Here is a 16,821-nt window from a genome sequence, read left to right as displayed (position 1 = left end):
ATACTAGAGAAATGTGACAACAAAGAAGTAGTGCTTCTATCATTGCCCTATCAGTTTATCCTAGCAGGTGACAAATGCCATTTAACTACATCACCCTTCCCTCGAGCGTGGACTAGATACCTACACAGGGAGTACTTAGACAGTTGGAAACTCCAGCTGATGCACTAAAATACATGGCCCTGAACATGTCACTTCTCTGAGCAGGGAGACTGGACTAGACATTCTCCAGTGGTGCCTTCCAACCTCATTGATGCTGTGATGACACCTCCTCACCAAGATGATTTACCACAGGCATGTCAGCCCCGTCCCAGCTCCCTGGCCACCCACAGAACTTGAATTGTGTTTAGGATTTCCAGTTCATTCTCTCCAAAGTGCTTCCTAAGAACCTCAGATGTGTATCCCTTCTCTCATAAAATGGAGGTCCCCATAAAGCAGAGTTTGCCTCCTCAGGAGACAGAAGCCTTCCGAGTGATGGGTTGAGCTTATGGAATGAACTCCCATGGGAAAGATAATCCTATTTCCTGAGGCTTAGTTCTACCATCTTCTGGCTCCAAGTGCAAGACATTTCTTCTGCCTTTTGTTCTCCAATATAAATAAAAAGCAACATGTACACATGCAAAACCAAATACAATCTGACAAATGAAAGTACCAAAACATAATATCCTATCTACTTTTCATTCCTTCTTTTGGACAGAGGATGAGTACAGACATATGATGGATTCCAACCATCAGACTGAACTACTGGTAAACACCCAAACCCAGACAGCTGGAGCTCACCCTTCAGTGCATCAAGGAGTGCACTAAGAATTATGTACACTAGAACTTGCAACCTGCCTAGCACTTATGGAAAGCCATCAATAAATAACAACAATGATTGTTTGATCATGGTACAACCTCTTCTCTCTCCTAGCCTGAGGAGCTGGGAACAACAAAGTTGATTTTACAGCAGGTGGTCCTGAAGTTTTCCTCTAATTATAGTAATGTGTATACAAAATAGAACAACATAAAAACAGTCTGCTTGGAAAAAATTGTTTTAGACACACTTATCTGCTTGTATGGTTTGACTTCACTTCCAGTTCTTTAGTTTATTGCACAGAGAGGAGCAGGTGGGTCAAAGACATGTTTCTGACTGTGCAAACTCAGATTTAACACTACTAGCCCCAGGTCTTACAGTCTGGAGCGAGATATGCAGGGACATGTCTGTTAATTCTTCCTGTTTCAGTGGTCCTTAGTCAGGATGCCCCAAAGCCCCTGATAGCCACAAGTATTTGGAATATCCTTTTTTATTACTGAAAACTACAGATGTCTTAATACTGAAGTTCTAGAAGACCTTTGCCATTCATGCTCTGTACTCAATTTGCCTTCTGAGCTTTGCCTTGGGTGCTGAGAAAAAGGGAGGCATTGGCAGTGGTAGCCACAAGACTTTGACAGTGGCATGTGCTGTCAGGAGCTCTTGATGATGCTTCAATTTATCCCTCCTTCTATGTGCCTAAATACAACATTATTCTTATGTGACCTGCCCATTTGTATCGACACCTGAAGGCCTGGATTGAACCTGGGCAGTCTTTTCCAGTAAGTAGAGGGAATTTCAACGTTTTCTAGGGTGCTAACTCAATTTAGCTCTGTTTCCAAAGAGTGTTGGAATGGGTGTACAGTACATACACAGTATGGGTGTACAGACTGAGATGGCCGGTCAGTTGGAAATCATCCACCACAGTTTTGGAAGCTCTGCATCAGTTGGCTAGAACAACTCAGGGTTACGTATCATATTAATCCCAAGGAAATCACCTTAAGTAATTAACTAATTAGGCAGAGTTTTCTCTCTCTCTTTTTCCCCTTCTATCCCATCTCTACCACCATCCTAGCTGTCATCTCATTTGTAACAATCACCCAAGAGGCACGTACAATGAGAAGGTCTCCGGCCAAGTCTCCCACTGGTTATATACAAATGACAGATTTGAAACACATTACAAGATTCCGTCATTCCTACATTCCTAAGACAGCCCAAAATACTCAGCCCTACTATGTGAATTCCGCTTTCTGGTGTGACAATGAGAAATCCATTCAGCTCATGGAAACTGCTGAACAAATTGTTGGGAAATTTTACACGCATATGCTAATACACTTGCTCTACTTAGGTGGAGGTGCTCCCTGTAGCATCGCTCATTATCAGATTATCTAGAAGACATTGCATTTTTAATTTAGCTCAGTTTTTTATAAGCTGTGCTAATAAAATCTGCACCCCACAGAAACCCCCCGCTCATTAGCTATTACCCACCCTCAGGCAGCACAAGTCTGTTTACATTACAAATAAAAGATAAAATATGCTCATTGCCAGCTTCCCCCTTCCCGAGGGACACTTGTCATGAATCTATCCTGCAAAACTATCTCTTCACTACTCTCCCCTGACTTCCCCTTGCCCCAGGACAGTTTGCCTTCATTTATCTCTTTCGGACTTAACAAACCACTACAACTACCTTAGATCAATTTCTCAAATCACAGTTTAATTATTTAGAAGGAAGTGAGCTTTTGCTCTCCATTAAAACAACAATCCCTACCCCCAAGGAACAACATTAAATCATTGTTTAATCCTTATTACTGCCTTAGGCCTCCCTTGGTACTGCAGTGTTGTTGAAACTTCATTTCAATATTTACCACTTAGATCACTTAAGGGCTGTCAGCTTTAATAAAATTTTATCAATTGGATACTTATATTATTCAGAGTTTCATAAAAATAACAAGACCTGCCTTGCTATTTCACTCATATATGGGCTAATTCCTTTGACTGCTAAGGGATTTCATTTTATTATCATTTAAACATAATATGAGTGATTTTTTAAACCGATATATATTGCATGAAGTTAGTAAACAACACCATACCAAGTTACATGAATTTTAATATATGTACCACTAAGTTTACAACTGCAATACACACAAATAAACCAACAAGACAGATTCCACCGTGCATCCTCCTAAAAAGCCTGATCTGTAAAGAGATTTGTCTATCTCAAATCTTCTCTGCAGTGTATAGACTAGTGACAACTCTCTGTGGTAGGTACTCAAGAAAGATATCCCACATTCTTGGTTTGCAGAGAGTTTTGCTGTCAAAGAACATATTAAGACTTCCCATATTCAATAAAACAAAGCACAATTTGACAGTAAATGTAGCAGCTCAATCACTAGGCTAGTAATAACACAGTATTACCTCACATTCCCTCTCAAACCAGAAGAGCGAACTACACCATATCTGAAAAAGGCATTTCCAGAGAGTTTTGCTATTCAGCTGTACTAATTTAAGTGGAAACAGAAAATTTCTCCAAATCCTTGGTCAGGAGAGATTTCTGGAATCATCTAGCTACAACTGCAGCCCAAGCACTCCCGAAATTTCTCTGGTAAGTGCAGTTTGTCACTGCATCACTAACAATACCATGACCTGCTTAAACCTAGCAGCTATAGTTACTGTGGTCTCAGGTCTGCAATAGGTTCCTCTGATACCAAAAATCTGTAAGACAGATCCTGCTTTGGAGGGGTACTACTGGCATATTAAATGCTATGTTTTTGAGACGATTGACTTTGCAAAGACTTGTCAGACACAACTTCTTTATCATGTGGTAGAACTGTATTCTTTCTGTCAGAAGAAAGGGCAATGTTTTCCCCAAGTGGACGTGAATTTATACTTTAGAGTCAAGGATACTGCACCTTACATTAAGAATGATTAATGCATTGCAAGTCTGAGAAATTCGTACAAAAGGGATAACAAATACGTCAAACACATCAGTGAAAGGGGCAAAAAATCTACATGCTTTTTAAAAAGATTTTTTTTTCAAAATAAGGATTACAGACCAACTAACATTCATAGGATGTTTATCCATTCTGCCTTTGCCTAGAAACATCTCTCATTCTGCACTCCATGTTTCCTTTTAGACTTATATCTGCTTACCACCGTGACCATCACCCTCTTAGTCCTATTTTTCATAGGGTCTCTCTCTTCCAGCAGCAAATTTTCTTTTTCCCTTTTGTTTTCAATGTTTGACCTTCATCAAATCTCTTTCGAAAATATCAAAGGACCTGTTTCTTGCAGATAATTTTGGTTCTTCCATCAGTTTTAAACTTCTCTGACTACAGAGCTTAAGTACTTACAGAATCTAGGTAAAACTCTGAAAACAAAAAGAAGAGGTAGAGGACTTAGAAGATCCTGGCTCAATTTAAATAATTAATCACACACTGGGGATGCTGAGTGTGAACATGTCAATTATTTAGAGGTCTGGATGGTGTTAAGTCACTTTTGGATATAGGATTCTCAACAGCTTTCCTGTATGTAGTCAGAAATAATTATTTATAAATTGCATGAAACAGGACCAGACTGAATAGGAAAAATATCCTCCTCCTCTCGAATAACAACAGATATTGCATTTTAAATTGAGACTGGGTCACCCTGCTTTAACCTGTATCCACTTTGGAACACACATTAAGGTGCCAAAGTCAACTGACTGCTTGCAAATCCTCTAACACTACCTAGCTCCTGTGAGTAAGGCCAGATTTTCATTTTAAAAGTGATGAGAAAAGTATATTAGAACAGAAAACAAGGAGCTACTCAAATTACACTTCTTCAGTATAATTTCCATAACAAACTTTGCCAATGATAAGTGATCAACACTGATACACTATGTACTCCCTACGCTCAAGTGTGCAGACTTTCATTATCTTGCCAAAAATGGTGATTTCAGTTTTTAAAATGATAAGGAAACAATGCTTGGAAAACTTCACTAGTTTAGCTTAGATGGTAGGGTGATCTAGCACCCACGATCATTTACAAAAGGAGAGTCACAGCTGCACCATTCCTGTTGATGTTGGTGGAAATTCTGCCATCAGCATCAGCTGGAGTCAGGTTTCATCTATAAATTGTTTGGATGTTATTACCACTTATTTTAATGGCAGTAGTAGGAAAAGGCTTGAACTGTAGACCAGGACCCTCAACATACTCACACAAACTCAAGAAAAAGTCAAAGAGCTTCCAGTCTACAAATAAGCCATAACAAGGCAACTGAGGGCCACAACCAAGAATGGTGTAATATGCAGTGATTGTACTAACCCGACTGCCTAGGGCTTGATTATAATTAAAAGACACCAAGAAAGGCTTAATTTTAAGTGGGGCCTAATAATTAACATTGAAGTTGAAAGAGTAGTAAAGCAGGGAGCATGACAATTAAACATGCCTGAGAATGTAAATATATGGATATGAAGTGCAGAGTGAATGCTGCCAATTTTCAAGTCAATTTTCCTAGTGAAAGCTCTAGTGGGGCAGACAAAAACCAGAGCTTATAAAAGAACCTGGTTGCAACCTTAGCCATAGAGTCTTGACCACAGCTCCATAATAAAATTACTAGTATATTAAGCATGTGAATGTGGGGTGATACAGAAAAGAAGATGGGGCCCCCATGGCTGGCTGGCAAGCCAACTGTGATTTTAACTAAAAGCAGATGGTTTTCAAGAACGAATAGGTGCAACTTGCTCTTTTATGCAAGTCACGCTCAATTCACAACCATTTTCTTAGATGTACACCTTCAGCACAGGAGTTCATGTGGCCTAAATTGAATGTAATAATCCAGATGGGAGTATAGGGATTCTGCATCCTTTCAACTGGAGGGTCATGTTACGCAGCTCTCCCGTTTAAAAGCATATAAAAACCCAAGCTATTCAGTGTGCAGCTGAGAGTGCAAGGGCTTTAATCTTTACACTATCCATATGAATGCACTTTCTATTTTTGTTTATTGTGCCACACAAACCTAATTGCTGCTGCTTTAGAACCAGCAATCCCTAAAGGGCAACAAATAACCTCAGGCTTTGGTAACGTCAAGTTTCACTTTTTGGTCATCAGTTCTAACTTAACCCAGGTCAACCACAGCCAAAAGCCATCATCAGCTGGTGGTGTATGTAAAGCCCATGGTCTGAATCCACCTGCACATATAAAATGAAGACAAAGGAATGCCCACAAAGAAGAGCATGATCAGTTAGCTGAACTGCAGTGTAAGCAGGGAAATTGAATTGTACCTGTCTGTGTCTAAGGAGGATCCCTCTAGGCAGATGTGGATTGAAGAGCTGCCCTCATTCACTAACATATTATTTAGTTGGGAAAGGATTTCAGAAACCTCCAAACTCAGCCCCTTACTGAAGGGCAAAGCTCCACCAATATCAGTGAGTAGTGACCTTAATTTATTAAGCTCTACTTTCTTGAGAAGATCTGTGAATTTTAAAGCACTTTTTAATCATTTCATGTGAAATCTACTTGATGAATTGATAGGTTTTAAGAGATGTCTTCAGAAGGATGGGTGGAGAGCTGGATAATCTTTTCTGTTTGCTAGCATCCCACTTTTCTTTCTGTCCTGAGCTAGACTGAAATCTGCCAAATTGTGTGAGCTGTTACCTTATGGAGCTTCTTACGTGCAGAATGCATCTTTTGTTACACATGGAGGTGTTAATCCCCAGGTGATCAAAAGCTGAATCAGTTCATAATGAAGGTGAAGGACTCCCTGGCTTATGTTGTTGCTGAGTCTTACAGGTTTTCTTGTTTTATTTTATTCAAAGAACTATGGAGTGTTAACAACTTCTGCAATAAATCAAATAAAAGTAATATAAAACAAGGCCTACCAGTAGCTCTATCCTGGGTTTTGCTTGCACGAGGAAAGGCAGCTTGGCATCATCACAGGCACATTGCTAAACACTGAAGTAGAAAAGAAGCACAGGAACTCTTACCCTTGTGCCTCCTGAGCCTTGGCTTCTTGTCTAAATATATCCAGCCACACAAGTGTGATAATTTAGCCTTTTTCCATGACAAAAAGCTGCATAGCTCTGGAAAGAGAGTTCAAGAAATCACTTAGGTAATCTAAAAATAGTTTACCTGGGGTATGACTCTTGCCTCGTAAGTCCTCCATGTCTGTGAATCAATTCAAACTTGTGATTGATTACGACAGGCAAAAATGGATACTGTTCATTCAAAGTTTTGTTCAAAGTAGATGATGATCTTATATGTTTGTAACTTTATGTTCATCAGCTCCACACACAATTACTAAAAAGATCAAAGTTAACCAGTGTTGCTGTCCCTTATAGATTTATCATTTTTACTTGAAAATGATACCAATTCTACAATTTTAATAAAACTTGCATATCACGTCCCCCCCCCACCCCCCCCGAGCACTCATTTGAGGATGGAAATCTTGAAGCCATACAGATGGAAATTTGAGATACAGAGAAAGTGGCTGAACCCACCAAATTTACCCAGGAAGGGGTTTGAGCCTAAGCCTCTTCAGTAGAATCTCTGCCTCACCACTTTCTCAACAATAATATCGTACAATTTCTGCTGTACGTGGGAAGCAGCAGAAGTGCATGGTTCTCTTACTGTTCAATCCAACAGTAGTCAGCAATGCAAAGATGCAAAAGAATGCCTTTAAAGTGATGTCTCTCTTTGGTCGCTCATTTTTGATAATTGTCTTGGAGCGACTTTATGATGTGTATCCCCTATTGCTGCTCTATGCCCAGAAATTAATTTTGTGCCTTTCTGTGCCTTTAAACTGAGCCTGAGAGGGGGAGAAAGGAAAAAAAACTGAGCAAACTTTTCAAAACAGTTCTTCAAGGACACACATACACACACCTCTGCGTCCTGCTGCAGCAGCAAGAGCGGAGGAAGCGCCCTGCTTGCTTTCCAGCCAGCTTTCGGCTCCTCTTCTCCGGAAGGAGATGGAGAGTTGAACTTTGTTTTCCTGGGACTTCAGTTTTTCCCTTCTTCTCTTCTGGACTGTTTCAACATCAGAACACATCGAGAGAATTTTCCACCGAGGCCCCAGAGGTGGGCCCACGACCCAGCTCCGAGGAGGAGGAGAGAGACCACACCTACAGAAGGACTCTGAAATCCTCCCAGGTTTCTCTCCACAGTGAGAGGTTTTATTATTTAGCATTATTATCCTTTTCCCATGTGTTTGTTAAATAAATAGGTTTTATCTCTTTCACTTTCCTCCAAGAATTTTTTTTTTTTCCCCTGAACCTGGTGGGGGAGGGATGGTTGTAACCTGCCTTCTATCAGAGGATATTTTCCTCCAAATTTGTCCAAACCGGCACAATAATTAAAATAGGAAATTCTATATTCAGGTTCAGATCTGCAGAAACTATCCTTCGGTCATTGTAGGAATCAGATTTCCAAATTTTAAAAGAATGAGATGCACAGTACACAACTAAGGACTCTAGGCAGTGACTCATGTTTAAACAGTCACACCATCAAGATGGTTCTATATTTCATTTCCACAAGAAAGAAATGTTCTGTTTGGATCAGTCTTCATTTAAAAGACAGATGACAATCAAATGAAATGAAAGTTTGTATTTTAAAGTGATCAAAATAAAATGAGGGACAGATAAACCAAAATGCACAACCCAAAATCTGTTTATGTTATTTGGAGACACTGTGGATTTGTCAGTTACTGTAGAAGAATTTTATGAAGATATAATTAAACTCCAAAATCAAATCATTTTTTCCCTCTCATTACATATAAGCTGCTTTATAACAAGGCATATTAGGACTACTTGCCTTACTTGTATGAGGAAAAAAAATCCTGTTTACTTTTATTATCAAGCATCATATTAAGAACCCCAGCCTGCAAGTGCCACACCACTTTTTAAAGAAACTAATTGCAAGCCACTTTCAATATTTCTTCTGTTTTTAATTTAATACCCTCAGAGATACATAATTGGGCTGGAAGGGAGAGTATTCACTGAAGTCATGAATTTGCTGTATAAATACAAACAAGGAGGAAAGCTAATACAGTAAGGGACTGTGGGATTAATTTTGAAATTGTCTGATTAGTGGATTGCTGCCCATCAATAATTGCCTTAGATTTTCCCAAGGCCCCGTCTTTATTGGAGTCTGGCAAGTGCATCTGCCCACAGATTCCGTCAATCAGGCCTTACAGCTGGGAGGGTCTTCAGAGAGAACACAATTGTAAGTCTGCTGGGGCAAGTTGTTAGACAAAGCAATATATACCAGGCATGATGAACAGTCAATCTCTGTTGCATTGATAACATTTTACTTACCAAAATTTTCCTATTTCATTGGTACAAGCTCCTTCAAGAATTATTTTCACAAAGTACTGTTTGAATTAGTTTGAATGAAAAAATAACAAAGGTGTTTCTGCAGAATACAGCAAGAACACTGCACACACCTAAATTACACAGTAAACTTGGGCCTCTTGCCTTCCCCCTATCCCTTTTTAAAATTTTTGCTACTGAGATGATCTTTGCTCGCCTAGGATGCTATTAAGAGAAGTATGGAAGTATGCAACACTGGCATTTTGCAAGTGCTAAAGCCACTGGGTGAATAAAAGAAAAATTTAAAAAATCGTCCGGGGAGTCTGAAGTACATATTGATAAGGTGCACCTTCATTTAATTAATTCTTTAAATAAGTAATTCCCATAAACACTTCTAAGTAAAACAAAACCTAAAACTTTGTTTTCTGCCCCAGTAGAAAGCTATGAAACTGTTACCCTCAACTAAATGAAACATGAAAAAGTATTTCTTGGCATGTTGGTCTGCAGAGTGAATTTCTTCTGACCAAAACCATCCTATTTCTAAGATCACAAAAATTTATATTTTTAAAACTCTGTATAGCTTGTTTATTGCATATCCATTCCTAGACATATCTGTCTTGCCAGCAGTTAGCCAGAAATCTACAAAATAGATTCATCGATGAGCATAGTTTCCAAACAGAAATAAAATATTGAAACAAAGGTGTCACACATATTTATACTTTTGCTCTGCAGTGAATATATTAGATGTTCATTTTCAGCTACAATTGTATGGTTTTTGTAGTCATCAAAATACAAAGGAGCTCCTGGAATGCTGTCATTGCTTGCATGTAAAACAAAGTTAAAAAACTCTGCCTCCATTTTATTATGACCAGCAAAGCTTCAGTTTGAAATGCAGACCAACAACATTAATGTTGTAATCAACACTAATTTTACAGCCCACATCATTAGCTTCTGTGGATTTGACAAAGGAGCTGATACTTCTGAAACACAGCATTACCTGCACTGAGACTCACCATCTTTGTGTAAATTCCACTTGAACAGTCACAGTCCCGTTTGGGTCCAACTGAAATCCCAGTTCACCTACAGTGGGCCTATGGTTGGTTGGGGGTTTCCCCCATTTCTTTCTTTTTTATACACAGGATACTATCATTAGCTTGCCAAATGAGTTTTTAAAAGGGACTCCATATATTATCTTACAAAAGGGATCCTGTACTGAGATGCCTGTGATGGAATCAGACTGAGCCCACTGGAACTGGACTCAGGACTGCTGTCCTACCTTCTGCTCTTACAGAGTTTTTAGTCTCTTGTTTACAGAACAATCCAGGAAAGGACAGACATTAGAAATCTCTGGAAAAAGACCTTCCTTCAGGCTGCAAGGGGGCTAGAGAAATTTATCTTTATCCTTGACTTCTAGTTATGCTATGGATAGGTACTAAACCATTGCCTTGCCTCAGATGAGGTCATCATGTAACACTTCTCCTGTGGAACCCATGCCTTGTTTCATGCAGAGGATGGGCACTCCAAAGGACATGCATAAACTCTTCCCAACTTTCAGATGCCTGATTTGTCAATTTAAGCCCTGATCCTTTACTAACTTTTTCCACATTTGAAAATCATACAATATCACAAAGTTCTCCTTGAATAGACAGTCTGTGGAGCACTACACCTTCCCACATGGTTGTGATACAATACAGCTACTAAATCAGTTAATACTGTAACTGTTACCCCAATTATAAGGGAAGTCTTCCAGTATTTCTCACAACAAACCCAGATACAAGTTACACTTAAAGGACATAGAACATATGCTGAAATAATGAAATTGTACTTACATTTGAAAACAAAGCTCTGCAGCAGCACTCTGGTTTCCCTAGATGTGAATAACTCACTGCAGATCATCATTAGAAAAAAAAAAAAAAAAAACAAGAAAAAAAAGACTGGCATGGATATATTTTGATAAACCAGCAATATTCTGGTTCAACAAAGAGAAAAGACTTGAGGAAGCCACTCCTCTCCCAGCTGGAAAACTGTTTCAGAGGGTTTTAACCATGGGCAGCCTTGGTTTTGGAGATGAGTTCAAGATCCACTCCCACAGGTGGGAATTTTTTATTGTTGTTTTACTGGTCTCTAAAAAGTGCCAGATTGTCACACAAGTGACACTGGTTCCCAAAAAACACACTACTGCAACTCGATCCAAGTGAGAAGTATAATACTCTGAAATACGGGAAACAACTGTGCTAAAGACTGTCAATGACTTCCTACTGCCAAGGCAGACATTTTCCTTTCCTGTCATTTTGAATGACACATAAATAATTTTATAAGCTTAATGAATGACACGAAATTTGAAATTCACTTTATAAGCTTTGCCAACCCTCCTTCCTTTCCATGAAGAGTGGCCATGTATCATCAGACACAAAAAACAAAGACTCCATCAACAGCAAACATCGGACAATGTGTCTTTCAGCTCTTACATGATCACTCATTTTGTGTCCCAGAAAACACAAGGCCTCATAAAACATACTGAAGATTAATATGTCTGGGCTACTTCGGACTAATTCTAAACTAGACAGTCCATAAGAGACAACACCTTGAGAACAGGCTCAAATTTAAAACAGAATAACTATCTCAGACATAGAGCACACCAGGAAAGATTGTATTTCTGGTAAGCAAAGAGGCTAACAAGCATGTGCTTACATAAAAAGTTAATCATCAGCGCAGATCTTAAATCACTGAGGCTGTGTGCTCTTGGAAAAAAATTCTACCCAGTATACAAATAGCCGGATTTTCTACTATTTTCAGCTTTTGATTGGCTCTGCATCTACCCCCATGCACTAAATATAGCCACACAGTAGTTTCAAGGGATCAAAAAAAGCTATGACAAAGTCATCTTTCAAGGACTCTTCCTGCTGGGTATAAATGAGTAAAAATTCTGTTGGTTCCCCCTGCCATATGTCGATGGACAACACATGTCACATGTGACAGCTGCACTCTCTCACCCAGAAGTGCTGATGAGCAAGGACTGATCTACTCCTAATAAACTAGCTAGGAACAGCAACACTGGCAAATGAGAAGCAAATCAATTAAGAGCACCTATTATGTGCTTCTCCCTCTTGAAGCCAATTAGTTCCACACTACTCTTTAGTTACAATACGCACTGATATGAGATATGCAATTTCCATTAGCTATAACAAATACTTACACTTATTTTTTATCTTCACGGGAGGTACAGGAAGCAAGAGACAACCAGGCTCCGATTCCATTACTACTACATTACCATTACATTACTACCATTTGCATTTCATCATTTTAACTTCATTCCCATAAGACCATTTACATCTTGCAGGATGTTCTTCCCCAAATCCCTCCATTTCCTTCCATTTCCTGCCCCTCCCTCTCTTCATCACACAAAAAAGCAGTCATGGTGCCAATATACAGCCTCTGGTATGTGGCAGTTTCTGCTCTCTGCCAAGCTATTCCACGCATTTAATTCTGAAATGAAAGTACTTTCCTAAGATTTCACTTCTATTCGGTATTTGTAAATGACCCCCAAGCATAACAGTTCCTCTCATGACATTATTTCCACATTCCTCATTGTGAGTCACATGCAAAAAAATTGTGCTTGACCACAAATAAAGGCAGTCTTTCCTAGAAATATGACTGTCATTGAGATACAAGAATGCAAAACTCCAGCTTAGCTGATTGCATACTGAAAACACTTTTCATTTAGTAACAGACAAGTGTAGTAGGATAAATGGATCTGTAAGATAAGGAGTAAATAACATTGATTAACTTTTCTGAGGTGGTGGTCTCCTGATTACTGCTTAAAGACAATGTCTCTAAAGTGTGAACTCAAACAGGTTTAATAAAGTTAAAGAAGTCATGGGAATCCTCAGTTTACTAAATATTCCTTTTTTGTTTTTTCTTCTGGAGAACAAGAGAGGGAGACAAAAAAAAAAATTCTAATAATATGAATTGGACTGCTGCATTGAACATGCCTTAATGTTTTTCAGTTCTAGAAGTCAAGTAAGGTAAAAGCTCCAACTAGTGAAACCAGGGGCAAGGCAATCAATTTCAAACGTGTTAGCTCCTAGTCAGGGACAGAGAGCAGGTGAGATGAGATTTGAGTGCTTTACCCTGAACTTCTGGTTAGATTTAAAATTCTCAGTGGGATGACTCCTCCTGCTCTGGACATGGCCACCAGTCCTTTCTCACTTTCAACGCCTGGAGAATCTCTCAGGATTCTTGATGCAGCTATAACGCGCTCACAGGAGACCTAACAGTTATAGAAACAGCATGAAACCCAACAGACTTAATTAAAGCAGCAATCCCCATCGTGGAAGCTCACACAGAAGCAATACTCCAGCACTGGTCCCTCCCAGACTGAAGAATTTTGTTATTTCCAAGTTGCAGAATTTTGCTATTTTCAACTTGCAGAAGCTGTAGTGAAGTCTGTGGTGCAATACACACTTCTTATGATTTGCTGTTCAACAAATTGTCATCAGTTGCTGTTATGAGTGACTTACATCCATCTGAAAAAATGCCCAACCAAAATTCTAATATGGATTAGATGGTCAGCTCCTAGAAATACCTGTCAATAAGCAGTGACCTCCAACAGCCTCCTGGCAGGAGGTACCTGTAGCCAGCACAGAGTTACAACATCCACCAGAGAGACCATTTAGAGGCACAACTGGAAACAGGCAATTGAAGTTGTCTATAAACCAGTCACTGAAGTTTGCTGTGAGGAACACAGGCACATCATTCACTTGTGAAGCTTTATAGAGTATGGATTCACAAGGATTTCTCAAAACAAAACACTTCTAAACAGTTACAACTTCTACATGCCCATGAGGAGGGTGAGGAAATGCTGGGATCAGTAAACAGAGGCACTCCCAAACCTTTAGGTGGTCTCTAATGGGAAGGAGTGGAATTACTGACTTGCCTAACATTTACATAGCCCTGGGGACACACGAACTCCCTCACAGCCCTTTACCAAACCTTGAACAAAAGGGAGTGACATAGAGTAACATGGACTGGCATTACCAACTTGTTCCTTCCACTGTCTTACAAGATTGATAGTCTTGAAGCTGGATGTCCTGAAGCAGAGCTAAGTAGGTACATAAATTACCCTCAGCAAGTCTAGAAAAGCAAGGTGCTGTTCAGGCTGAACCGAGAACTCACTCAGCACTCACTTCACAGTGGGTAAGGCTCCTTATAGAAAGCTCTGAAATTAGGCAAATATGATTCATGTTTGGTTTCTAGCTTCCAGGCATAGAATTTCTAAGTGTATTTGTTGTTAAACAAATACAGACACCAAGTTCAAGACACACTACCACAAAGCTGTTAGATTATTTGTTCTCCTGAATTATGCATTGCTTTCCCGTGGTATGCAGTTTTTCTAACACAAGTACCCCACAAAGCCCGAATTCCAGCATGTCTATATGCCATATGGACCAGCTTCTCCAAATGTCTGCTCCTCATGGAAATTCTATTTGTTTTCCTATTGATTTTATTATGTTTAACAGCATACTAAATCATTCCTGAGGTTGACAAGTTTCTGGAAAATTGATATATGCTGTCTAAAACTGCCTGAGGCAGGAATAAAACCAAAACAAATGGCTTCTTTTAAACTCTTGTTTTGCATTACTACAGCCAGGCATACAAGTGCCATCTTGCTTAGTAGAAGAATTCTTCTCCTTTGTGTAATATTTGAAGCACAGGAAATCTTTAGAAGCTCTTCTTATGGGCCTGCATATCAGCAGAAGGTGATTGCAAAATACCAGACTATTTGAGTGAGGGTGGGACTAAAAAGGCAGATTGTCATCCAAGATCAATGGGCTGGATTTTCTCTCTGGGGAGAGGTGGAACTGTGTGCAGATGCCTTGGAATCTACAGCTTAAGGCAAAAGTAGAACTTTTAATGAGACTCAAAGATTTGTATTTAATTCTTCTGAGAAACTGTACTTTGAAGAAATTAACTAAGATCAGGAGGAAGAAGGGGTTTGTTTGTTTTAAATTTTGAAGGCATCACCATCAGCAGTACTGAATTTGTTCCAAAGACTGGATTGCATTTCAAACGGGAAAAAGCATCCATCCAGGAAAAAAAAAAACAAACATGTCTTGGTTCAGAAACTAAATGGGGAGGTGAATAAGAGAAAACAGTTTTGATGCTTTGATGTCAGAAATCTGAACACCACAAGAATTTAAGATGAAAACTGAGAAATAGATTAAGAAGAAATGATTTTTAAATCTCCAAAGATCTGACAAAACCTGAGAAGTTCATATGCACACATATTCATCCCTGTTAGACTCTCCCTAGGCTCTTTTAACTGCTGTGTTCTGGCAATGAAAAAAAGAAATTGCAATGGAAAAAATATTTTTGTGGGAAGTAGTTAAGGCACTGCACTAGCTGACAAATAATGGGATTACATTTGCAGAGCTGCAGACATTTAAGACATACGACATGAAGTTATTTACTTCCCATTTTGGTGTGGTTAAAAAAATTCAAAGAGATAGACATGATATTCTCCTGTGATGACATAGGCTAAGCTGCTGAGTTCCACTAAGGAGAAAGCAAACTACTTATGAGTATGTACACTGAACTGTGGGTCAGTCCCGTGAGTAGGCAAAAAGCCTCCTGTGAGTTAACAGTGAGAGAAATAGTCTCAAGATGTCTTGCCTTTAGAGAATTTTATGATAAACCAAGAGACATATGCAGAAATGCAAAAGATGCTACAGTTCTCATGATATTAAGGATTAAAAAAAAAAGAATTTCAGTAACAAAATAGCACCAAAAGAGAAAATACTCTTTATATTATCCACTGAACTGAGCTTCAGGAAATCAAGTTTATCTCCTCCTTAGTGAAGGCCAAGCAAATCCAGTTCATTTGCTAAGTGCTTAGATACTGCAGAGATCATATAAAAAGTTTAGCATAACTTAAATAATTCTACTGATGGACATACTGCTGTAAGTGAATGTATCACCTGCAGAAAAAAATAATTTCAACTTCTTTGCTTTGCATCTCTGTTTTCCAAGACAGTAACATGGTATTACAGTTTCTAATCTCATAACAACAAAATCTACCTTGCAGAAGTATTACAGGAAAATTTCAAAAGGCCTGCAAAACATGATTCCAAGCTGTGCTGACTTTAACATAATAGAAAATGGTTGTCTTTTCTCCAGTGGACAAATGCAGTGAAGCTAGTAAGATCTGTCTCCTTTTTTCCATCTGCTAAATGATTCTTTAATATCCAAAATACACTGTCTACAGCTGGCTCATCGTTTTGAAAACTAAAGCACAGACCTGGGAGATTAAACCACGCCAACCTTTTCCTAACTCATGCATAGACCCCGTGCCAACAGCTACTTGGACATTTGTAGTTAGAAACCTTGTCACTGAAGATGTTTGACACTTGCTGTAGTATATTTGGGCTCATCTGTTGCAGACCAGAGCTTCTGCCAACTTACAGGCAAGTTTGGCTGCAAAGGAATAAATGTCCAACACACCAAAAACTCCCTGGAAAGACTACATATATGTATCTACTATTGCTGGAAACTGATCTTCCATGATACCTGTCCTTTGCAAACTTGGCTCAAGTGGTAAATCCTTTGAAACACCACCTAAATACCACAAAAACAAGAAGTTTCTAGTTAGAAGAAACAAACCTCCTGTGCTAGGTACTCCTAGCAGGAAACAGTGAGCATTCTTATTAAAACACAAATCCTCAAGCTGAAGTGTTACTGATTAAGCATGTG

The sequence above is a fragment of the Corvus moneduloides genome, chromosome 3 (assembly GCF_009650955.1).
Source record: "Corvus moneduloides isolate bCorMon1 chromosome 3, bCorMon1.pri, whole genome shotgun sequence".
Lineage (NCBI taxonomy): Eukaryota > Metazoa > Chordata > Aves > Passeriformes > Corvidae > Corvus > Corvus moneduloides.
This window is presented reverse-complemented; position numbering follows the sequence as displayed.